A 25,123-nucleotide genomic window follows, 5' to 3' on the forward strand; every position below is an offset into this window, starting at 1 on the left:
TCCGGTGTCATTTTGTTCAAAATATTCTGTAATTTTCTCCCTTATCACTTCCCCCATTATCGGGTCTGTAAGAATGTCCTGTGGGAGCTTCCAGCGCCAAAGCCCGCCCCCCCTCCTTGGGGTCGTCAAGTCCAGCCACACAGGGGCATGGTCTGAGAGTGAAATTGCGCCAGTTTCTATTCCTTGGATTTTGCCCACGAGGCCCACTGATACCCAGACTAAACAGGTATTTTTCTTATTTGCAAAAGTACATTTAAACATGTGGTGCCTGCTGGCATTTTCCTTTCAAATTCAGTTTTTCTCTTCCATCTGAATTCCCACAATGTTCTGTAGCCATAGTTAGTTTCTTGTATGCAGAAATGTGTTTCACACACAGCTGCACTGAAATTGACATAGGCCCAGAGAGCTGGGGTTTCTTTGAAGCATTGATCTTTTTGACATTTTGGGACTCAAATGTCAAGCGTTTTCTGTGGCTGAAAATGAAGTTTTTTTAGATTTTTTTTCAGATTTGGCTGGCACAGCCTGTCATTCAGGGATCATGCTTTCTTCTGCTGACGCATGCTGTGGATATGGATGGGCATGGCAGGATCATTTTGATAAAAACAATGTGATGTGGAATAGTTGAAAATAGCATCAGGGCAGCATCCTTTTCAGTGTAAAATATTCCCTTTTCAATGGGAACTTTTTGGAAGCAGCAGAGCAGCGCTGCTTTGATTCGTTTCTTTTGGGTGCACCCAAGAATACACTGGCACCTTTCTCTGTGTGCCCCATGTTCCAACCATGGTGCAGCAATCCTTTTGTCACTGCAAAATGCAGTTTTGATGCAATGGTGCTCCAAGGAGCCAGCACAGCCATTTTGCTGTTGACTGTGAAAGCGCAGCTTGGTTATGAATCGGAGTTCTGCTGAGCGGGTTAATGTAGCCCATACAGTGCAAGGACTCTTCTGCAGCACCACTATCTAAGGTGCTTCTAGCAAAGGGGAATCATCAGGTGCTTGAACCCACCCACCCTCAGCAGGACTGTCAAGGCCAATCATTGCTAAAATTCTTAATTATAAGGACCACGACCAGTGCTGGAAAAGGAAAATAAAAAACTCTGCAACCTGTAGTGGAGGGGTATGTGGACTGGGCTGACTTGCAAAGCCCCAGCCGAAGGCATGCTGCTCCCTATCTCTTCAGGGAACCCTATCCTTGCAATTTGCATAAAAGCAAAGCACATTTTGGGAACATGACAGCACATTTTACATTTGCAATATGTCTGTGATAGTGATTCCGTATGAAACCCTTCCCAAAACATATATTCCCATGTGAGGCTTTGCCTGCTTTTTCACAGAGCTGAAAGAAGTTAAACATTGGGATAGCTTGCTTGATTCTTCTGAAGCCTGCCGTGTGCGTGAGAGCTCCTGTTTGGAGCAGATTTTGGGGACTGCTGGAGTGGCTGTGCAACAGGGATTTGGGGCTCGGTGCGCAAAACTTTTCCAGAGCTCTGTTCTGTCTTGTTCCTGCCCATTTCCTACCCTGTCCACGACTCCATATTCTGTAACTGGGGAGCAAGGTGATATGTCATATACAGGTAACACAGTCTTTTCTACTCAGACTACGCTGGTGATGCAGCAGGTCAAAAGGGAGTTTGGGGCTGGGAAAGCAGCCCTTCGAATTTGTAATTGTCCATGGGAGATGTACCCAGAAAAGCTATGGATAGATCCTGATACTGCAATGCAACTCGTGGAGAAGACTACTTTGACACTACAGAGTATAACCAATTGCTTCTTATGGGCGCTCGTCACATGTAAAGTGACAGGGTGAGCAGGGCCCCTGATGAGAGCACTTGGACTGCTAAGGGGATCTTGTGTATTTTCAAGTTTGACTTTGGTCTTTTGCACATGGCTGGGGAATGTTCATTTTATCTTTTTGTCTGTAACATACTATATATGATATGATATGATTGGTTATTTATAATGCGCTTAATACCCAGAGGTTTCGCGGACCCGGGGATCGAACCTGTGTTGCTCCGTATCGTCTTGATTGCAAGGCGAGCACCGTGCCTCCGAGCTATCCTCCCGAGATTGGGGCGATACAGGTGTCAGGTGTCCAGGCTACAGCAGTGGTGACTGTCTGCTGTTGTGGCCTCAGATCGGCTTCCATGGCAGGCTGGAGGGGCCGATACCTATCAATGCACTTGCTACATGGCAAAGAACAATGGTGGCTAGATACATTGTGGAACACATACATGTAGTTGAACTAAATTGTGGCTCAAGCACGTTTCAGGTGCAGAGTAAGTGGATATGAATTTTGCCCCCTCTCAGGCTAATGGCAGATCGAAATGGGAGATGACACCCACGGAGAGCCGGAGAAACGTCAGGTACGCATTATGATGAGGCAATTCTGATGCAGCAGAAGAGGAAATCAAGGCAATTTATGTGGGTTACTGTGAGAACAAATCCTGGCCTGAGTGATCTTGGCGACCTCAGCATGAGGAACCTCTAGCCATACACAGCAAGGGGGCCACCCTTAAAAAACTCTGACTGGAACTCCAGGGGGTAGGGTTACACAAAGAAATGGGTGAACTGTGTGTTGTGATATTGGTCCAAGGAAGATGGTTGGGGAAGGGCCGAGCTGGCAATAGGCTTATCTCTGCATCAGATCATGTGAACCCAAATGTTGATCACTTGTATTACAATTGGTTAGTGGGGATGCCATCTTTTAGTTGCAGGAGTTGCAGGATGCAGAAGTGGGAGGGGGGTCATGCATGCTCTTGTTTTTCCTGAAGTCTAGGCTGAGGGGACGCAGGGGACTGTTACTGCTACTCCATACTCTGCAAGTCTACAGAAATTGGCGGTTCTATATAGCTTGGAGAGACAGAATGGGAATTGCGTCATCAGTGCGCGTGCATGTCTGCAGCAGGTGGGAGGTCGGACCAATCAAGTAAGACAACACAAAGGGAAACACTATATGGTGAGGAGGCATAAGCTCCATATAGCCCTCCAGCGAGAGACCAATCTTCCAGATAGTAGAGTGGGAGAAGAAGTTCTTTGGTTCATACAAAGGGGTATTAGTCAATGTGTGTAGCCCCAATACAGACCATCCATCTTTTTCTGACGAGGTTTCCAAATTATCTCCACATTCATTCAAATAAATCATTATAGTTACAAAGTCCTTTACATGATGCCACATAGGTTCCGCAACAACACCCTACCCCGAGATCTAAGGTGGTGGTTACACTGAAAGGTTGTAGCTCATAAATTCAAATGGGCAATTTTTGAGAATGGGATATTTTGTACTTTAATTTCTTTTTTCTTTTTTTAGAATTAATCAACAATTGGAGATTTCACTGCCTCTTTGGCCTTCTCTAGTTTTTCGCCCTCTCATCCCTGCCACTTTCTTTTCTCACCCTCTCATCCATTTTCTACCCCTTTTTCACATCCCTTTCTAACGCATAGTTTACCCTCCTATTTTCTATTTATTTTATTGTACATTTATAACATGGGTTCTAAGCTGGGCTCTGATTCGAACCTGTGTTGCACCGTTGTCTTGCTTCCTCCTAGCATTCTTTTTCTCAATGTTGGGATCAAAGTAGTGTGTTCACAATGAACTTTTCTAATTGTTGACTATATACACGCTGAACTACCAGATGTCATTTCATGAACTAATGGCAATACCTGCACAGGGGCGTCAAGCAATACGCATTATGGTCATCAATCGATGACTCTTCCACATGAATAGATATGGTGCTCGTGTGCCAAGAGGTTTATGAACTGCACAATTCTCGCTCAAAATCTTCCGGACAACTTGTGCTGACGATTTGCACATTTCTGTATGAAGGCTATACATTGGCTGGGTGGAGGTGTAAGCTGGACTTTTTGCCTGACCTTGCATTCAGTCCAGCTCTTAGTCTAGAAATTGTGTATGTGAAGAAGCTTATGTACACCTGCATACCCAGACCAAGACAACGTAGATATGTTACTAGTTAGCAGAGACCTGGTGCACGTGGCAGAGATCAGGAGATAATGGGTAGAAGAGCGAATCTCCCTTGAAAAGACTGTGGCTTCTGTTCACTCCATCGTGTCTGGATAGACACCTGGCACAGTGGTCCATCGATTTAAATTGGCAAAACATTGCCAGATGTTATATCCCCCTAACTGTGCAAGTCATATTGCCATTGTGACAAAGGGACTTCTGATATGCAGGAGAACAGGGATGAGTAGTGGATACAATTCCGATGTATCGCCACACTACATCTAAAGCATCAGTGATCATAATCCTAAAGGTGAAGCAGGCAAATCCTGGCAGGTATATCTCTTTCCCATCTTTAAGGTAGCATGGACTGAGGGCTGACTATAATCTCTGGAAAGGGGTGTGAGCTGGCAAATAAGCCTCCAAACATCAATAGTACTGTGGTTTGCAAAATAAAATAATGTTCTTGAAAAGTGGCCCAGCTTTCTTCAGGGCAGTACAGATTTGCAACCAGTACCGACACTGCCCTAGAAGGAGGTTTAACCAGGTGCCTGGCGTGGATGCAGGTTTCCGTGTTTGAATTATTAAGTTCCAAGCTCTGGCAAGATTGCTGTTGCCAGTTTGCTGATCCTCGCACCAATCGAATGGTAGTCTTGCGCATGAGACTCTGTTCGACAATGGGGAACCAGGATGTAATGAGGAGGGCTGCATTAATCAAATTAAATCAGTAGTATCCTGGATTATGTACACTATAACACAAACATGGTGCATTTTGTTGACTCTGGTTGCAAATCGGTTCTGACCTGCGGAAGGCTGGATCACTTTTCAAATTCATGGCCATTATCACAGCCGAAACTCGACTTGGCAATGTCAATGAATACTACATATAGCCAAGGAGTGTTTCAGTCTGTGATTTCCATGCAAACCTTCTTTAGTATATTAAGCATTTATTGCGTATTTGTTGATTTTAGTGTATACATTATTCATAGTTGTCTGCGTACCTGTTGTTTCAGGATGCAGGAGTTAATACTATTGTAGGGCTACAGGGCTATACTAATGGTATCCTTAGCAATCCATGTGTTTAAATGTTTCCTCTTTTTTTGTGATTGGTGTTCTTTAAATTGATACATGTGTTTTTCTGCACGATGCTGGCTCATTGGTGTTAGGTGTGCACAAGGAAGGCTTTCCTTGGTGTTGGCGATGATGGCAACACTTAATTTAATTCTTTGGTTTATGAATTAAGTTTAGATTCAACTGTTTCAGTAAAAACATATTTAATTGCTTCACTTATTAGATTGTGATGCTTAATTGTATGTACGTCTATTTTGCTACTTTTCCTTGGGTGATTTTGTTCATTAAAAATAGTTAATTCGTGATGATTTTCGCTTTTTCATTGTTCATGTTTTCCAGTGAGAACACTCCAGCCTGTTTGGGAAATGTATTGGAAAGACAATAAAGGTTTCTGAACTGCATTTATAACTAAAAAGCTATGAAACAGGACCTGAATAGTCAGTAAATGAATGTATGAGCAAAGAAGTTAATAATCTACTGTGATTCACACATAACACTAGCCAGACCAATGGAAACAGCAGATGAACTCTAATGTAAAGATGACAGTGCCGTTGCCAAACAGTGTGGTACTCTGGATTGGCAAAGCTACTGGTAAAGCTTTGTAGATGTAAAAACAGCTCTTCACTAAACAGAAAATATGTTCATAGCAACTTCTGTTGGACCTCAAGTGCTGCAACAGGTAGGGTAGCTGGCAGGCTAGAGTAGCATTGTGATCTTTTCATGACGTCAAATTCTCTGTATCTGAGTTTCGATACTGTACCAGTGTCCCAAGAAAGGCCACATCCATGCATGGCACATTTGAATCTGATGTCCATACACTCATCCAGGTCATCATATCTCACTTGTTGAAAGCCTCTTGTTTATCGATGGGCCACCGTATTCAAGGGGCTTTATATTTGATATGAGCTATTGGTTCATGGAAGGGCCTAGGTGTCGAGATGTCATGTCCATTATTGTTGAAGAGTGTGTCATCCCAAAATCCCAAAATGCTGGGGGATAAGAGGTGAGTGCATCTGGAAATACCACTAGGTCACACACCCACCAATCCAATGTATCTCTGGGTTGTTCAATTCAATATATCAGGAATAACAAAAGTGAACGTGCAGCATGGACATCATTGGGGGATCCCCAGGTTATCAGCTGCTACCCACAGCGACTCCCTTCTGACTCCTGGCACTTCATGTGTGACCCTTGCTTCAGGAATCATAGGGGCAATGCCAAGCTGACAGTAAAAAGGGTCCTGGTGAGAGACCTGCTTACCCTTGGCAGTTCCCACAATTGCCCCTCCTGTTGCCCTTCAGCAAAATTGTAGTCGGACTTAGCTGGTGTGGTGCTTACAGGAAGGGGCACTAGAGAAAGAAAGGGATAAGGAAGTGGAAGGCGATTGAAGATAGTGCCTCAAATAACGGATGGGGCGAGAGCTGTACCAAGAACTGGCATGTTTTAAGGTAAGTGAGGCTATAGTCTGCAGGTGGACAGGTGGCTGAGACATTAACAGGCCTTGAATGGAACTATTGGGGCAATTTGCATATTTTGGTAACAAATGAACATGTAAGGGTGTCCATCACTTATTGTGAATATGCCATGCATTAGGACATTAACTGGCATTAGAAGGCATTACTGGGGCATGCAAGGTGGCATGGAAGGCTTTGTGCGCCTGCATATCACATATGGTGACTTGTACCATGCATATGAGACATTAACAAGCATTGAAGGGCATTACTGGGTATGTGAGACTACACTTGGCATATGATGTCAGCAACTGGATCCCTGAGTCTACACTTTCCATATGTGACTTCTATCATAATATGAGTCATTGCAGGCATTGAGCAGAATGACTGGGACATGTAGGTGGCACTTGGTCTTTGATGTCAGCAAATGTACATGCAAGACTGCACATCACTTATGCTGAATATCCCATGCAAATAAGGCATTCAATGCCCTTTCTGGGGCAGTTATGTGTTATTATTCTTGTTATGTGGTGCATGCCGCTAGTGTCCTCAAAGCGCTGGATAAATGGAACGGAACATATCGGCAAACAATGGAGGAAGTTACAGTCTGATAATGAACCACAGGCCTAAGATTTTTAACTAGATGTTTCCACTATAATGAGCATTTGTGAGTTTTGAAAACGATCTCTATGGGTGGAAATTGATCAGTAGCAGTAGATCAAAGATACCCTAAATAGGTCTGGAAACACTCGCTTACTAGGAACAGCTCCTCCAATAGATGGGGATATTTGGACTGCGTTCCCCAGGAGTAGGTTAATCCAGAAGACCCAAAATCGGGTGGATTAAGAAGTAATGATGATTACCAGTACGTTACCTGTCTTGATATAAAAGTTCTTGGCGTAATTATATGGATTGAGTGTTATGGATTGTACAAGTGGGCTTGAACTGAATTGGGACCATTGGAAGGTTGACAGCGCCGGCGAGAAGTGATCTCTTTGCTCGAGGTCAAGCAGCAGTCTGGCCGCTGCAGTTTGCATGCTCTATCTCCGAAGAAGCTGCCTGGATTCAAGCTCTAGAGGTTTCCCCCAGTTTCCAAGTGGGTGGGCTTCAAGTATGTACAGCAATGGCTCTTCCGGGAAATGACAGAAAGGCGAATATACATAGGAATTATATCTTTCATAGGGCATTAACTGGCATTGCATGGCGCTACTGGGGCATACAAGGCTGCCCTTGTCATTAGGTTATTTATGCTTAGAAGTCATTGACTGGAATTGGATGGCATCGTATCATGTCATCACTGCAAAGTAAATACAAAATGTCGAATGCAAAAATGACAAATTTCAAAATCCACATCTCCCCGCAATTATTTGTGGGGGGGTTAGGTTTATTCACAATATAAGCAGAGTATGGGGGTGGCTGCAGGGAGTCTCCCCCCACAAATAATTGCAGGGAAATGTTAGAAAAAGAAAATCAACGTTTTCGGCATTTCGTGTTCGCAGTGATCACATAGACCTGGATGGGATTACTGGGGCCTGTTACATTGCATTTGGCATATGACGGAAGCGACTGGGCAGATACAGTACATATTTTGGCTGTAGCCTGGCTTGTGTGGCAATAGCAAGCATCAGGTGGCAGGATCTGTTCATTAAAAAGCTATGCTTGATTTATTATCGAAGTTCGGGCTGGACTGCCCCTTTTGGGGTGGGCCCAAGCAGAGGCGTAGACAGGGTAGGGCCTGAGGGGCAAGGCCCACCCAAAATCTGTAAATTCCTGCTCAGCAGCACTATGTGGGCATTTACAGATATTTTTGTCAGTGCGGTGGGCCCAACTACATTAGCTTCAGGCCCCGTTTGCTAGACAATCCTGGCTACACCTCTGGGACCAAGCCTGATTTGCATATGGTCTTTCCCCTTCTGTAATGGCTTCGCAGGCTGAAAAACGATGGTCTGGAGGGTTGCCCAGAGCTGTGCCCGTGGTTATGATTTATTCAAAACCTTCCAGCCATCACGTTTTCGTTTTGCTAAAGTCACCCTGAGTGGATGGGTATGCCCAGACGTAGGTCTCGAGTCTGCCGGGCATAGAGACCCAAGCTACTCCTCACTGATGACGCCCAACAAGGCTGAAACATGTCTGAGGATGCTTGTGGTCTCGTGCAGAAGGGATGTGACCTAGCAGTTCGGGCTGGACTGCCCCTTTCGGGGTAGGACCAAGCCTGATTTGCATATGGTCTTTCCCCTTCTGTAATGGCTTCGTAGGCTGAAAAACAAAGGTCTGTAGGGCTGTCCAGAGCTGTGCCTGTGGTTATGATTTGCTCAAAAATGTCCAGCCATCAATTTTTGGTTTTGATTTATTATCACAACACCTGGGAAGGTGGGGCCTTATTTAGCACATGACTATCCCCGACAAGTGAGCTATGACTGGATAAGGATGGGATTAACTAGACATGTACAGCTGTACCGGCACATTAAGGTGGTGCCCTTGGTCTACATTGCTTCTGGTAGAGTACCCCTGTGATATCATGAACCCTTTCATGACCTATCAAGGCAGCACCCGAGTTCAAATATGATTGAAAACGAAAATAATGTCTACTTGTAGCTATGTTTTATTTTATCAACCGTTAGCATATTTATGTTTTCACCTGTGATGTCATTTCCTGCAATGTCATCAGAGTCAGAGTTAATGTGAGGCTACTTCCTGTGATGCAATCAGCGTTGAAAGCTATACTTTCTGTGAGGAATGAACTAAAATAAAATGTCATCAGATGCGTGATGTCACTTCCGCTAGCCATAGCCTTCTGCTGAATTGATGCGTGCAGCAGGAGGATCTGGCTACAGGCACTGTGTGACAGGGATGGGTCACTTACTTGCCATCATTGTTCTTCCTGACTAAATAGTCTGTCAGAGGTTGTCTCTTTTCACTGTAACCCCCTGAATTCGTTTGACACCTCATCCTCTTCCTGTTTCCCCCCTTCCAACTTTCCTACTCCCAGTCCCCTTTCATTTCTCCTCTTATCCTAAAGTGCTTTGAAGCATCTGTGGTACAGTTTTGAGCACCGAACAAGAAACCTTAGCATACATACTTTAACTTTTCAAATGTATGGCTACATATTTCAAATGGAAGTAGGTTAGAATTAAATATCTGTCTGTCTGCGAATTTGGCATCTAAACTCATTGTGTTCTTTTTTTTTAGATTTTAAAATGTGCAGGTGGTGTTTGCTGCCTCAAAGCCACCAGCCACTCATGGTGTTAATTTCTGAGACTGTTGTTACGTGGAGGATTTCTTTCACAGACTATCGGCAGTGTTCCTCCCATGACCTTTACTGAGAGTTCATTTAACCCCACTTCCTTACAGAAGGGATAATGACAGGTGGGGCAGACCCCAGCCCCACCGAGTAGAATAATCTGCAGAACGCAGATAAGGGAGCATGGCCGCTCAGCCTGCCTGATCTTATTAAAGAAGACAGGCAGAGAGGAGATCCTATCTGTGGCACTTAAGTAACAGCAAGTTCATCCCGGCTGGAGCAGTGGCAACAGCAGGAGGATGGCGGGGAGATCAATCCGGACAGTTCTGCCGATGATGAGATTTGGCTTCTTCTCAAAAGTGGCTCGGGGAGCATCAAAGGCAGAGCTTAACGTCCTACTCAGAAGCCCTCTCAAACCAGGGACGCTCACTGCAGGTGGAGCTGCACACGTATGCGCTTGTCACTGATCCGCGCAGCACACTATCTAGTGTATATTCCCCACCCTCTCCTTTTACTATGTACAGTTGGAGATCTCTATTGTTATTAATATTAATATTATGATTATTAGGGTATTTATTGAGCATGGACCTAGCTACGGGAAGCAGCCGAGCGCTTTACAATCACAGGGGGAAGAACACAGTGAAGGAAGCAGAGAAAAAAGGAGGGGCGAACTAACAGGGGAGGGTTGGCAATTAGCAACATAGGGTGAAGACAGTGGGGAGCAGATCACAGAGTCTCAGGTAGGGTGGGGCATGCAGGGCGCCTGGACCTACGTGTTAAGGAGGAGCCATTCCTTGAGGAGGACGGTCTTGAGCGCTTTCCTGATCTGTAGAAGTGATGCAGAAAGTCTGATGTTGATGGGGAGTAGGTTCCAGAGTCTTGGAACATAGACAGAGAAGGACTGTCTTCTGGTTCTTTCCTTCCTGCACTGTCGTAATTCAAGCCCGCACATTTCCTTACTTCTGGTGGGTCGCAGGCCTCCGTAGATGCTGGATTTCTCAGTGAGGTAACTTGGGACGTCAGGATGACAGCCTTGTAGATGATGCAATATGATTTGAAGATGATACAAGTTTGCAGTGTGTTGTAAATAGCTTATGCCTTGCTGGTGTGGAATTCTACCATGGTAGAATTCCACACTCCGTGTTCCAGGTTTGTTTACCTATGTTGTGGAGTTCTACAAGACAGTTGATGGGAGTTTCTGTGGGAGCTGGAGCACTGCTGACTACAGGTTGATCAAATAAACAAGTTACTGATTCACTCCGCAGTGTACGCTTCGTTATTACACTGGCGATGAGTGATCAACCTGTCTACCCATGCACCTGACATTTGCCGGCTGTTGCTGCCAGTAGTCCCTTGTCGGCTGTCCTGTGCCCAGTGGTGATCGCCTACCTGCTGCAACGTCCTGAGCCTCTGGAGTGAGAGGCTGCCTGGAAGTGAGGTCTCCTTCTGCTCGCCGACGTGAGCTGCGCTCAGGAGTCCAGCCGCTTTCACATTCACTTCCGGCGCTGCCATTGGAAGACCTGCCTCACTCGTCGAACGATGCATCTTTCACACCAGCAAGCTGCGCTCCCCAGCCTGGGTCGGGCGCAGCGCGGTGCTGGTGTACCCTGAACCACTGAGCGCAGGTGAGGAAGCCGCAGCGATAATCTCCCCACTCGCCCCGCGAGTCATAGGAAGGGGCGGGGTCCTATCCCTAATCTCCAATCGGTGTGCAAGTGTAGCCAAGCCCAGGGAAGGACCACCCCTGCACGAAGCAACGTGCGCTCGCCCCACAAGCATAGAGAGGGGCAAGGCCCTGTCGCAATCCTCTGGTCTCCAATCAGCGTGCAAGACTGAGACAAATCATGGAGAAGGACGGCCCCTGCACGAGTCATAGTGCATTTGTTAACCCATGTTGGTCCCAAGGGATTTTCTCACATTCTGACTGTGCATTGAGCGAAATTAACCCTTGAGGGTTAGAGATACATTTTTGACCTGTTTCAACGAACTCTTAGTTTATTCTGGGAGCGCACAATATTCATCCGAAGTGCTTGTTCTTCAATTTCACAAGGACATAAAGGCCGTGCCCAAGGTTTTGTTTCTTCAAGTTCGCAATGCGACCCTTTGCACTTAAGTAGTGCCAGTGCCAGAAATCCTTCTTAACCTTCGCGTACAGTGTTCTCCAAATATGCAGCATAGCAACGCTGGTCCTCCTCCCGCCTTCTTACCCAACCCCGGGGAACCACCCATTGCCTGGGAACTGTGGGTGGACACGTTTAAGGTATATCTCAGGGCCTCAGGCGGTGCAAGGCTGTCGGATGACGACAAGGAGGCGGCTTTACTTAATTGTCTTGGCACAGAAGGCCTCAGAATTTTCAGACATTTGCCTGGGACCACTGTACTTGCCCCCCCCAATAATGGTGAAGGGGGTGACGCTGCGCAAGGGGTGGTGCTTGCGTATGAAACTGCACTTAGCAAATTGGAGGGGCGTTTTGGGAAGAGGGCCAATGTGGTTCTAGAAAGATATCACTTTTTCTCAAGGGCACAAGGCCCAGGTGAGGGCATCGACTCTTATGTGACTGCTATACGTACTGTGATAGCCACGTGCAAGTTCACAGGTATAGTAGATGAATATATCCTTGACCAGATTATGATGAGGACAAGCGACTCTAGGGTCAGGGAAAGATTGTGGACTGAGAAGGATCCCCCACTGGAGAAGGTGATCGAAATTGCTCGAGCCATGGAGGAATCTAGAAAAAGTGTGAAGGAAATGTCAGAGAAAAATGAGATTGTGCATATGGTTTTACCACGCAGGAGTGCCAGGACTAGAGACAAGGACACAAAAGGGACGTTCAACTCAAGAGATGTGGTTGGCGTGGGCATGTGCCAGGATCGAAGGGGTGCCCAGCAGCCACAGTAATGTGCAGGAAATGTAAAGGGAGAGGGCATTACGCCTGTATCTGCAGGAGTAGTGTTCCTGCCAAGGAAAATGTGAGAATGGTAGATTCTAATGATGTTGAGGAAGAGGTGACGGTGGTTGGTTTTAGAACTTTCCTTTGGGGTGTTGAGTATAAGTTGCACACTGACCATAAACCGTTGCTACATGTTTTAACAACTAAGGGGCTGTCCCAAGCCTTGTCTAGGGTCATGCGATGGATGGCTGATATGGGGGAGTTTAATTTTAAGGTTGAGTATGTTCCCGGTCTAAGGAACGCTGTCGCCGACTGCCTATCGTGTTTTCCGCGGCAGGGGGGTGTTGATCAGACTCAAGAATTGGCTGGTGACGATTGTACCTTGCTAGCTGGTGTTACCCCTGCAATTTGTGAACAGGTATGGAGTGAGGAGTGTAGTTGAGACCCAGTATTGATTGGTATCAAGTCTGCACTTTGAACCGGTTTCCGTGATGAGGAGTTGTCAAAGTTGTATGGCCATGTGTGGCCAGAATTATCCGAGGGTCGTTGGGGTATCGCCAGAGGTTTGAGATTGATTCTACCAGAATCACTCAAGGGTAGGCTTGTGGCCCTAGCTCATGAGGGACACCTGGGAAGATCTATGACTAAAAGGAGACTCAGGGAAGTGTATTGGTGGCCCAAAATGGATGATGATGTTGAAGGTGCTGTTAAGGATTGTGCAGCATACTCAGCTAGTGATAAGAGCAAAGTGCCCACTTCCCAACCCATCTACCCCGTGGAGGTGCCTGAGGATGTGTGGTCTAAGGTAGCTGTGGACATAATGGGACCCATAGACTCCTTGGGTGGTGGTTTGAGGTTCATTGTGGTGATGGTGGATTATACTTCCAGGTGGGTAGAGGCCACAGCCCTGTCCTCTGCGACGACTGAGAAGGTGGTGGAGTTCCTTTCAGCTGTGTTCGATAGGGAGGGAGTTCCCGCTGGTGTTGTCACAGACAATGGCTCGTAATTTATGTTAGGTGTAATGCTTGTTTTTCATTAACCTGGGAATTCGCCACCATAGGGTGTCCCTGTATAATCCAGAAGCTAACGGATTGGTGGAACGCATGAACTGATTTGTGAAGGGAGCCATACAATTGGCCCTCGCTAATGGCTTGCTGTGGTGCAGTGTAGTTTCTGAAGCACTCAAAGCTTACAGGTTGACCCCTTCTGCTCTTACAGGTTTATCTCTATTCGAGCTAATGAGGGGCAGGAAGCCTGGCTCCAAATTGAGAGTTCCTGCTCTCGGTGGTGGTGGTCATGTAGACATGCGAGAAGTATTGGATAGGGTGCGTCGTAAACAGGCATCTTTTTGGCAGGGGCAGTTAAGACTCAAGAAACCTTTGAAGGTAGAAGTTGGGGATTAGGTTGTTGTGAGAAACCCAAGGTTTGTAGCCAAGGGTTTGAGTAAATACATGCAGCCGCGTGTGGTGACCAAGACGGGACGCGGTTATGTAAAGCTGGACGATGGTTCCAGATGGAGGTGGAGACGGATTGTTGTTGTGAAAAGGGGTGGTGTAGTTCTGGGAGAGGGAGATTCCTCGGGTGCAAGTGGCATGTTAGCTGGCACTGGCATTGATGCGCGTTCTGATGGTGGCTGTCATGACTTACTACCTCCCGTTACAGTTGATCTTGGTGGTGGTGGCATTACAGAAAGTGTAAGTGCAGAAGGTGTGGACCCAGGGGGTGCGGATTTGACAATCACAAGTCCAGTGGATTCTACCGCAACTTCTGGTGGCAGGGGGGCAACAATACTGGCCCCTAGAGTGTGTGACTCGGGGTCTGGGATGCGCAAGTCTAATCCGGCTAGGGAGAGGAGGTTTCCCTCTAAATACAATGAGTTTGTTCTTGGTGTTATCGCACACTGATACTCCTTCCTTTTCCTTCTCCTTCTCCTCCTTCCTGTCCTTTTTGATCCTTCATAATTTTTGGTTTGTGGTTGGGCTGGTGTGATATGTTTTGTTTGAATGTGCAAGGGGGGAGAAGTGTTGTAAATAGCTTATGCCTTGCTGGTGTGGAATTCTACCATGGTAGAACCATGGTAGAATTCCACACTCCATGTTCCAGGTTTGTTTACCTATGTTGTGGAGTTCTACACGACAGTTGATGTGGGTTTCTGTGGGAGCTGGAGCACTGCTGGCTACAGGTTGATCAAATGAACAAGTTACTGATTCACTCCGCAGTGTACGCTTCGTTATTACACAGTGGGAGCCAGAGCAGTTCAATCAGGGTCGGCGTGATGTGGTCGATTTTGTACAGTTCTTTAATGAGTCTTGCTGCAGCATGCAGGATGCATTTCAGGGGTGCTGGCGCAGTCGCTGGAAGGCTTCCAAAAGGGCATTGCCACCATCCAGGTGGGAGAGGACCAAGGCTTGGACAGCAGATTTGAAGTTGTTTTCTAGGATGAAGGACATGCTTTTCTGCAGGAGAGAAAGTTGGTGAACGGCCGTTTGTGTCTTCCTTGCTATGTGCTATTTGAGCATGAGGTGTCTTTCGATGTTGAACCCAAGGGACTTAGCACAGGGTGCCAGCCAGGTTGTGAATCCCTCGAGGTTCATAACAGAGAGCCAGGACTGGATGTCAGGGTGTTCGGTGTTGTTGGTCAGCAGTGGGAATTTGGTCTTTGAGGGGTCGAGCTTCAGGTAAGCACTGGCCATCCAGGACTGGATCAATGTCAGACAGGCCTTGAGCCTGTGAATGTCTTTGATAGAGGATACCGTGAGGTAGATCTGTGTGTCATCTGCGTTTTGGTGAATCTGGATGTTGTGTGGAGAAAGGAGGATTCTGAACGATTCCATGTAAAGATTGAAGATCACGGGGAACAGGATGAATCCTTGCCAGACTCCACAAGTAATGGGTAGAGGTGGTGATCTGGGAGTATCCATTCGAATGAACTGTTGGCGGTCCGCAAGGTAGGATTTGAACCAGCTGAGGATGATCTCACTGATCCCAAAGTGGCAATGTAGATTCTCAGTGAGTGTCTGGTAGTCTACTGTGTCAAATGCTGCTGAGAGGTCAACGCGAACTAGGGGGCAAGCTTGTCTTTCTATAGCTTCTTGATAATAGGACCATGCTAAACAAATAGCCTAATTAAAATCACATTAAACGGCTATCAAACTCTGCCGGAACATGCTGAACAACTGCTGTACTGCTTTTGCAATGGAGCAGATGGACTAAAACATTGTGGTTTGGAAGATTGCCCAGAGCAGTGCCACTGGTTCAGATTTACTCAAAACCTACCACCCAACACTTTTCTGGTTATAGTTTGTCTCCCTGTGTGAGAGAGGGTATGCGCAGACAAGTGTCCCTTGCTCTCTGTGCAATAGGGAACCAAGCTGCACATCACTGATGAGGCCCAACAAGGCGAAGCATGTTTGAGGTTGCTTGTTTTTCAGGGGCAGAGGGAACCTGGCATAGCAGTTTGAGCTGGGCTGCTTCCATTGATGGCAGTACCTGAATGATTTGCATATGGTGGGACCCCTTTTGCAATGACACAGACAGTCTAAAAATCAGTGGTGTGGAAGGTTGCCAAGAGCAGTGGCAGTGGTTCAGATTTATCAAAAACGTTCCACCGTTCACTTTTTTGGTTATGGAACATTTAATAAAGCAGACATGCAATTATCATTTTTTTAAAAAAATGCTAATTGCATGCATGGGACTGTCAACATCAGCACTGCCATGGCGTTGGGTTCTCTGCAAACAATTTTCAATGTTTACAAAGTGGAGTGCAAAAGTCAAGAGTATGTGTTGAATCAACCTCCGACCATCAATCAGCCTCACACCTATAGTACACCACAAGGTTTCCGAACAGGTTAGAAACACAAGTCAATTATAAACCTCCTTGTCCAATTTTGGTAACATGGACGGAACATCAGGCTTATCCCTGCAAGGCCGTGGACATTGGTTAGTTGTAACACAGTGAAAATACAAGTATTACCCAATGGTCTAAGGGACTGTCCACTTTGACCATTGTCAAATATCTACTCTATTATTATTACAAGAGACAGTTCTAGCACACTACAAAATAAAATCCACCCTGTAAAGGAACACAGAGGACAGACAGTTTCACGAAGGAAAGGGATGCATTCTGGATACTGACAGGAGGGTAGTCGGTAAAGCAATACCTGGTGCTTGAGATGATCTTGATGCTCAACAGTATCAAGTCAGTTCCAGGGCATTTTGCTGCTCCAGACAAAATAGCTCAAGACGGGAGACAGCAGTTATCAGGCAGCAGCCAGTTCGGCAAGCAAGGCTGGATGGACGGCTGCAGGCTGGCCTACACGGTGGCTCAGGGTCAAGAATCGTTGTCTCTGTGCTGGTTGGCGGATGTGAACCGCTGGTTGAGGCATCTCAGATGGCTTTAGTGACTGCAGCATGACAACAGTCAGTGGTGCAGCTGGTCGCAGTTTGTCGTAGCACTCCTCCTAGCTTCTTCATAGGGCCTGCCTCTCCTTTGAGGCGGACGGCCAAAAGCTGAGGAGAGTTTTTGCAGGCAATGGCATTGTCCTTTGTTCAGAGACTCTCTGGCACTTCCCACCTAGGAAGCTTGCTTGCAGAGCTTAGCACGGCACGCTGTGTGCTGGCTGGGTATTGGTTCTTGAGCTGCTGGAGGATCCTCTGAATTCAGTATCCTGCCTGTTCTCCCTGGAAGATGTTTAGGGGAGGGATTGTGATTCCCTCTTTAAAAATCCTGTCCTTCCTTCACTTGTGGAAGCTATAAGGCAGACTGTACCTTCAGCCAGGGTCCAAATTAGTTCTTCTTGTTACTCCTTGCAAAGTCTTCAGATGATCTGCCCAAAAAAGGGTCTCGACTCTCTTACAAAGCCAAATGGGCCCCAGTGATTGGTGTAGGCTAAGCCTACCTTAATGAACCTATCCTGGGTCTCCACCACCCAGAGTACACAGTTCTATGTGCATGTTGTACGGTGAGCATAGGAAAATGTGTGTGGATTAGCCCCATATATTTTCTGGAGGTTGATCTACCATCATTCAATTTCATTTAAAAATTAAAAAAAGCCCAGGCGAGCACACAACCACCGCACGGATGGTCGAATTCCTCAAAGCAGCATTTTCAATTGCCTGGTGGTAATTATTGAAGGGGTGGCACTGCCTATTCTTCTCAGGGTGGTTGTGTTGGTGACCCAGTGGTGCTGCTGAGGCCATAGGTGGTGGTGCAGAGGGCATGGGTGAGGGTGTTTGTTGCACTCTTAGCAAAACATTGGGTGGTATTAGTGGTGGTGTTTGTTGTGGGCTGGTGCTGTCTCTGTAGAACAAGATGGTGATGTTGCTGGAGCTAGCATGGGGGCATGGGTGTCATTGTCAGTGGGAGTGATATTTCTGCTGAGAGAATGATTAGTGACTGTGAGGCAGCCTCTGCAGCTCAGAACGCTGATGTTGTTTAGTGCAGTGCTACTGCTGAGGGCATGGTTTGTGACGACGCACTGCTTCCTCGGTGGGCATGATTGGCAGGGATGATGATGCCCGTAAGGCCCTGGATGGTGGTGTTGATTGCACTTGGCCCTGGGTGGTGGTGGCTTGTTGTCAGTGGGACCGGTTCTGCAGCAGAGGTCCTGGGTGATGATGGTGGCAGTGCTGCCTCTGCAGCAATGGGTGGTGGTGTTGATGGGGCCAGTTCTGACAATGTGGGCCAGATTGAAGTGCAAGAGGGAGGCTGTGTGAAGTACCATGTGCCAACAGGTTTGTGAGACTGTATGTGATGATGACAGATACAAGATATGTGCAATGATGTGAGTAGGGAACTTATTGCAAATCGCAAAATCGCTATAAACTAGAGGGTCTGACTAGATGGTTGATAAGCACTGATGTCCCCAAGATCTGTGACGGAACATTCAAAGGGCCCTGTCGTAGCATCTTCTGGCACAAGGTGCATTGCACCTCCTCAGCTGCTTTTCTGCAACAGTTTGCCTTTACACGAAAAGTACCTCCAAGTGTCTGATATAGTCTTCATACCTGTAGCCCTCTTGCGTGGTGGGGATGGATTCAGAACCCAGACTACATTGTCCTCACTGCTGTCTGTTGGGTCAGGCATGCTGTTAAAAGTCTGACAGGGCAGGAAAATATAAAACAACAAAAACTCAAAAAGGACAATGCCACAAAAAAGAATTAAAAAAACGAAAACTAAAACAAACAATACTTAAACAGAACAAATAACAAGACAAGGCAAAAGAGGATTAGGTACAAAGTAGGTAAAAAGGATGCAGAAGTAAGGTATTAGAAGCCAAACGTTCTTGCAGTTACTGAGGAAACCTGTTCACTAGCAAGGACTAAAATCAATGGCAAATATGCAGTGATTTGCTGTGCGTGTGGTGAACATCCATGGGTATGGAATCTCACGTGCTCTGATTGGTTGATTTGTTGACGTGGATATATGTCATGTGTAGTGCGCAGCCAAAGCGCGCTTTATGATTGATTAATTTTGCACAGGCGGGTTATCTTCATAGACTCATCTGCAAAAACTCAACAAATTATTGGTTGAGGCTGTTGATGTGGATATATTTAATGTGTACCCACACAGCTGCAGCGCACATTCTGATTGGTCAATTTTGCACACGCGGATTTCGTCATACGGTGTGGATGTAGCCACATTTTTGCATATCGTGCTGTAATTCATTGATTTGTTGATGTGGATACATGTCATGTTTACCCATGCAGCCACAGCACGCATTCTGATTGGTCATTTCTGCATGCCTGGTTTTTGTCATACAGCGTGGGCATAGATGCGTTTACGCAACCCTCTCAGTCATTGGTTGATTTCTTGACACAGATATATGTCATGTGTACCCGTGCAGCCGTAGCATGCATTCTGCTTGGACAATGCTGCGGGCTGAATTTGTCATAACCTTGTATTTGAAATGCGCTCTGTGGTTGGTTTATAGACGTAGCCATGGATACACTGTAAATGTTACACGAAGCCCCTTTACTTTTCCTCATTGCTTTTTGAATCTTGGTTCCTAACATTTCTGTGTAATCCTTCAAGAACAGTCCAAACTTTATTTTTTTAATCCCTTTTTGCCCTCCCTTACCCCTGAACCTCTTTCCTTTTGTGTTTTGTGATTTGTATACATTTGTACCTAATCCTCTTTTTCCTTGTCTTTTTTTGTGGTATTTTGTTTAATCATTTCATGTACCTCCCTGTTCTAGTGATAAGGAGGTGGTTTGGGTCTTTACTGCTTCGAATATTTTATGGTGCAACAACATCATAGCCGGAAGGAGGTAGAGGATTTAGGGGCTGATTCATGAAATTTGTGCGCCGGAAAACAGGAATTTGTGCGCCATTCTGCCCGCAAATACCCATTTGTTAAACAGGGATTTGCGGGCAGAATGGGGCACAAATCCCCATTTTTCGGTGCACAAATTACATGAATCAGCCCTTAATGTGCACTTTATGCAATAAAAACACTGCAGAGGGGTCCAGCATCGGCACTGTCTCAAGGTGTGGGGACTTCAGCGCTAATTCATCTTGAGAGTTCACTGGGATGATGTTGATGAACCATACCGGGTAGCTAATTTTAAACATAAACTAAAGGCACACAGACCCCAGTCGGTTCAGCGGTATCTATGAAACACGTCCTCTTTTGTTGCTACAACATCTTCTAGCTTTCCGGCTACATCGCCACTAAAATCAAGTGCATCCTCAGTTGGTATGCCAAGGACTACTACAGATCCTTCTCCACTGCTGACAGGCCACATACTGATGCAGTACATAGTTATGTGTCGCGTATGTCACAATTGGGTTGTGGCGGGAGATGCCATCCTACCTGGTTGGGTAAGAATCATTTGTGAACATTGGGTTCACTGCCGCATGCAGGCATTTTCTTTTTAAGTGGCAGTTGTTTTGTACCTCCTTCTTAAAAAAAGAAAACACACAAAAAAAATTACAAAACATAAAATGCAAAGAAAAATAAACATTCCTTTTTTGACCCTTTGTTATATGCGTTAATCTTAATGTTTTTCCCTTCCCAGTTTCTTCCTCTTTCTTCCCTCTAACCGAGATCGGCCCTTTTCAGAGCCAAGTTTTCAGATATAAAACTAGACAATAAAAAGCACAGACTGTATAAATGGATCTATAATGTTTAATTGGTCCTTTTAATACAATGTGTGTTAAAACAAAACACATTCTATTATGTAGTATAGCCGTGGCTACACCTTGTGGCACCGTGAGATACGACCCCTGGTCGTTGCTGTGATTAACTGCACCTGCAATTTAAGCACCTGCATCGTCTCCCACAGCAGCGGTTATGAAAAAAATACAAAAAGCAATTACATATGTAGAGATATGCGTTGTAGGTAGTCCTGTAAAGGTCTATTTTGAGATATATTAGGGGTCATTCCGAGTTGGCCGGTAAGGGTTTACGGGCCCCGCTAAGGATGCCGGTGCCAGTAAACCCTTACCGCCCCATTCTGAGGTTTCTTAACGGGTCCCAGCAGGAACGGCTGGTCTGACCAGCCGTTCTCTGTGGGTCCCGTTAGGGGACCTTGGAGCTAATAACGGGCCCGCAATTTGCAGGCCCGGTATTAGCGTCTTCCCCATTCCCATTGAGCCCTATGCGGGCTCAAATGGGAATGGGGAATGGTTTACTGAATGGTGACTTACCGGGTCCTCCAAGGTCAGAATGACCCACTAAGTCCCCATTCAGTCAGACCGGACCTGGACCCGGGTTGGAAGCAGCCATGGTGCTAATAGCTCCAAGGCTACCTCCAAACTCGTAATGAGCCCCATTGAGTGTAGTCTTTGTGCAAAGTTACTGTAACACTTTCTCTTCATCAAACTAGAATAACCGGTTGTTACATATATAATATTTATTCCAAAATGCTTTCCTGTGCTACTTAAATGCAGTTAATTGGGGGAGAGCGATGCATCACAACAAGCACCAAGACACTGACCATAAACGAGGGGCTTGTAGCACAATACTTAACCAACATGTGTGATCCTTGGGACATAATTTGATCTCACTGAGCATTGCCTAAAAACATTGTGAGTTTTCAAAGTCTGCAATCTTTTATACAAAACAATACCACTGTTAAAACAGGTCAACATCAGTTTGTGATTGATGAACGTCTTTGAGCAATGGGTTGCAACTGTTTAAAATATAGAGTGGCCGTGTCCACTGGCCAAGGCTGAAGGCCATGGTTAGTGGTCTGGTAGTGTTCTAAAATGCACAGTGGGCACGACTAAAGGCCGTGGCCACTGGCCATATGCGGCAAAAATCTATGGAATAAAAAAAAAACTAGAAATTCAAGGAAAAAAACGTTTGTTGCATGGACGTTCAGGTGAGAACTTAATGCAACAAAACCAAATAAATTTGGCTAAAGCCACTGCGACTTTGCACCCCCTGTTGTGCAGCCTATGACCACAATAATGACATCACTGGTGACAACACTAATTACATTTATTTAACAGATTACATCAATAATAGTGTTACACATTACATAATTTATAAGTTAGCTCATACAAACTTTGATTGGCTTAATAACAATTTAGGCTGTGGACTTGGCCATGACGATGGCTGTGGCCACTGCTCATCACCAAAGGTCATAGCTCGTGGTCGGTTAGTCTTGTTAAATATACAGTGGGCATGTCTGGTGGCCCATTACTGTTTTAAAATATACAGTGGGCAAGGTTGAACGCTGAAGCCACTGTCCTTGACTAAAGGCCATGGCTAGTGCCCATTAATGTGTTTTTGAATATATAGTTTGGATGGCCAGAGGCTATGACTAATGACTGGTTAGTGTTGTAAAATATACAATGGGCATATCCGAAGGATGTAGCCACTATCCATGGTCAAAGGCCTGTTTTTCAGGCCCATTTAAATGTTAGAATGTGTAGTGGGCACAGCCGTAGCCTGTGGCCACTGGCCAGTATTGTGCTGATGGCCTCGGCTAGTGGCTGGTTAGTGTATATAATATACATTGTACACAGCTGAAGTAGCCATTGATGAAAAAAGTCTATGCTGTGTGGCCTATTAGTGTTTTCAGATATACAGTGGGCACGGCCAAATGCTGTGACTTGTGTCCAATGACTGGTGGCCAAATAATGAGTTAAAATAAATGTGGCCATACCCACTGGCCATGGTGAACACCATGCTTAGTACTGGTTAGTTTTGTAATGTTATTAGTGATGTCATCTGTGATGTCATCATTGTTGTCATAGGCTGCGCAACAGGGGGTGCACAGTTAAGGTGGCTTTAGCTGTATTTCAGGGGTTTCGAAGCGTTAAGCTCTCATCTTAACGTCCACGCAACTAGAGGGTTTTCCTTGAATTTCAAAGGTTTTGTTGCAATGTATTGATCATCTTAACGTCCCTACAACTAAAGCTGTTTCCTAAAATATATATATATATATACGGTTATTCTAGTTTGCCTCACTCGTGCAAACTGGATTTGCAATTCTCCATGTATTAGCAGCTCCCTACCCAGAGATAGCTGTTCTTTTCGTGTGGGCCTCATGGCAGATTGACCTTTATAGTGCAATATTTTGAAGGACTGACAGTAGCATGGTTAAAAATAATGTGGATGCCAACTGTTTTCTTAGTGTGTTATGAGATATTTAAAACTAAGAAAAAACACAGCATCCGGGACTGTGGACTGTCCCCCAAGCCGTGCAGCAACTGGGACCGACCCTGCTTAGCTTCAAAACAAAGAAGGAGCTCTGTGATGTCATTATTGTGGTCATGCGCTGCACAACAGGGAGTGCATAGTTAAGGTGGACTTGCTCGAAATCCGATTGCTGAATTTCAGGGGTGTTGTTGCCTTAAATCTGATCAGCGTAACTCTCTCTTAGCCAAGGTTTTCTTCATTGAATATCAAAGTTTTTATTGCTTTGTATTTTTCTCACTTAATCTGATCACCTTAACTCTATACTTACCAAAGATTTTTCACTGAATATATATATATATATATATATATATATATATATATATATATATATATATATATATATATATATATATATATATATATAGATAAAATCGATCTCCAAATATTCTTGAATGCATGCATACAGTGTGTTCAAAATTCGTCAGGGTCCTCTTTGCCTTTCATTCATATGTGTTGCCTAGAATAAGTATAATTTAGTTGGATAATAGTGTCATCTATTATTTATAATGCCCGGAAGATAGCCCATAAAAGTTAAAGTTTCAGCCAGTGAACAAAATAAAATGTGTGCCATATGAATACAATGCAAGGCCACCCTGTAGATAACGTCTGGCTACATCACTAAATATTTCTCTCCCTCTTGGTGTGGCATTTATTGGATTGGGGTTATGATGAAAACAAATGGAATGTCACATGTGATCTTACTGATCACAATTAGAGAGTGGTAAATTCATTGCAGACAAAACACAGACAAACACTGATTTTTTTGTTTATTTTAATTTGGGCCTCCACCCTACAGGCCCCATGTTTTTTTAACCAGTTAACACCACCCAAACCCCATTGTGACCTAGTTTAATTGCTTACCCCACTACCCTTTATTTATTTAATTAATGTTTGCACTGTTTTTCAGTGTTATGATCTGCTCTGAAATGTACCACTCTGTTTTGTTTGCAATAAAATGACTGGATACAGTCAAATACCTTTACCAAAAATGTAATGTTCCTAAAAATATATATTAAACAATATAGAAGACATTGAAATCCAAATATAACTCAGAAAAATCCTGGACTTCATTTTACCCAAAACATATATTTGTCTTCTTTTACATAGTATATATAAAGTACATACTATATAGGAAAGAAAGTGCATATACAATATTATGGAAATAATCTCAGGAGATCATGAATAATAAAAGAGATCATTTAATTTCTAACTTCAAAATCGCAATTATTCAAACGCCATAATATTGAAAAGACAATTGGTAATTAAGAGCCTTGTGTGATTGGGGGTTGGTTAAGAAAAAGTAAGTCCTAATTGTAAATCAATTTTCTTGACCAACTTCCCAATGATCAATATGTTTCAACTTTAATTACACTGTAAGTGACTTCAATCCAGCACTCCAACTAAGTCAATGCCTAGGAGGGGATGCCCAATGGAAGCCCTTATTTATATATTTTTATGTCAAAGTTCTTTAAATCTGGATGATGAACCCTTATATAACGCCCCTCTCTTTGAATCTCCCCGACCTCACTGAGCCAAGAAGTAGGTTTGTTTTGCAAATTAAAAGGTTTATTTGAAGAATGGAATAATATATATATCATACTTTTATGAATAGAATCATATCTGATTAGCACACTTATGAATATGAATATGTATGGTGATCATCAATGGGTAATATTACAATATCAACAATCTCTTTAATCAGTTAGGAGTAGGAATAGAAAGGATACTGCAGCAGATCATACTTTGTATGATTCAAGGAAATGCAATAATGCAACACAGAAATAAACTTGATATGATTTCAATCAAAAGATAATATGATCACTTTTTCCCCTGTGACTACCCACTCCCCCCACTATGCAATATG

The sequence above is a fragment of the Ambystoma mexicanum genome, chromosome 10 (assembly GCF_040938575.1).
Source record: "Ambystoma mexicanum isolate Mex_15411 chromosome 10, UKY_AmexF1_1, whole genome shotgun sequence".
NCBI classification, from domain to species: domain Eukaryota; kingdom Metazoa; phylum Chordata; class Amphibia; order Caudata; family Ambystomatidae; genus Ambystoma; species Ambystoma mexicanum.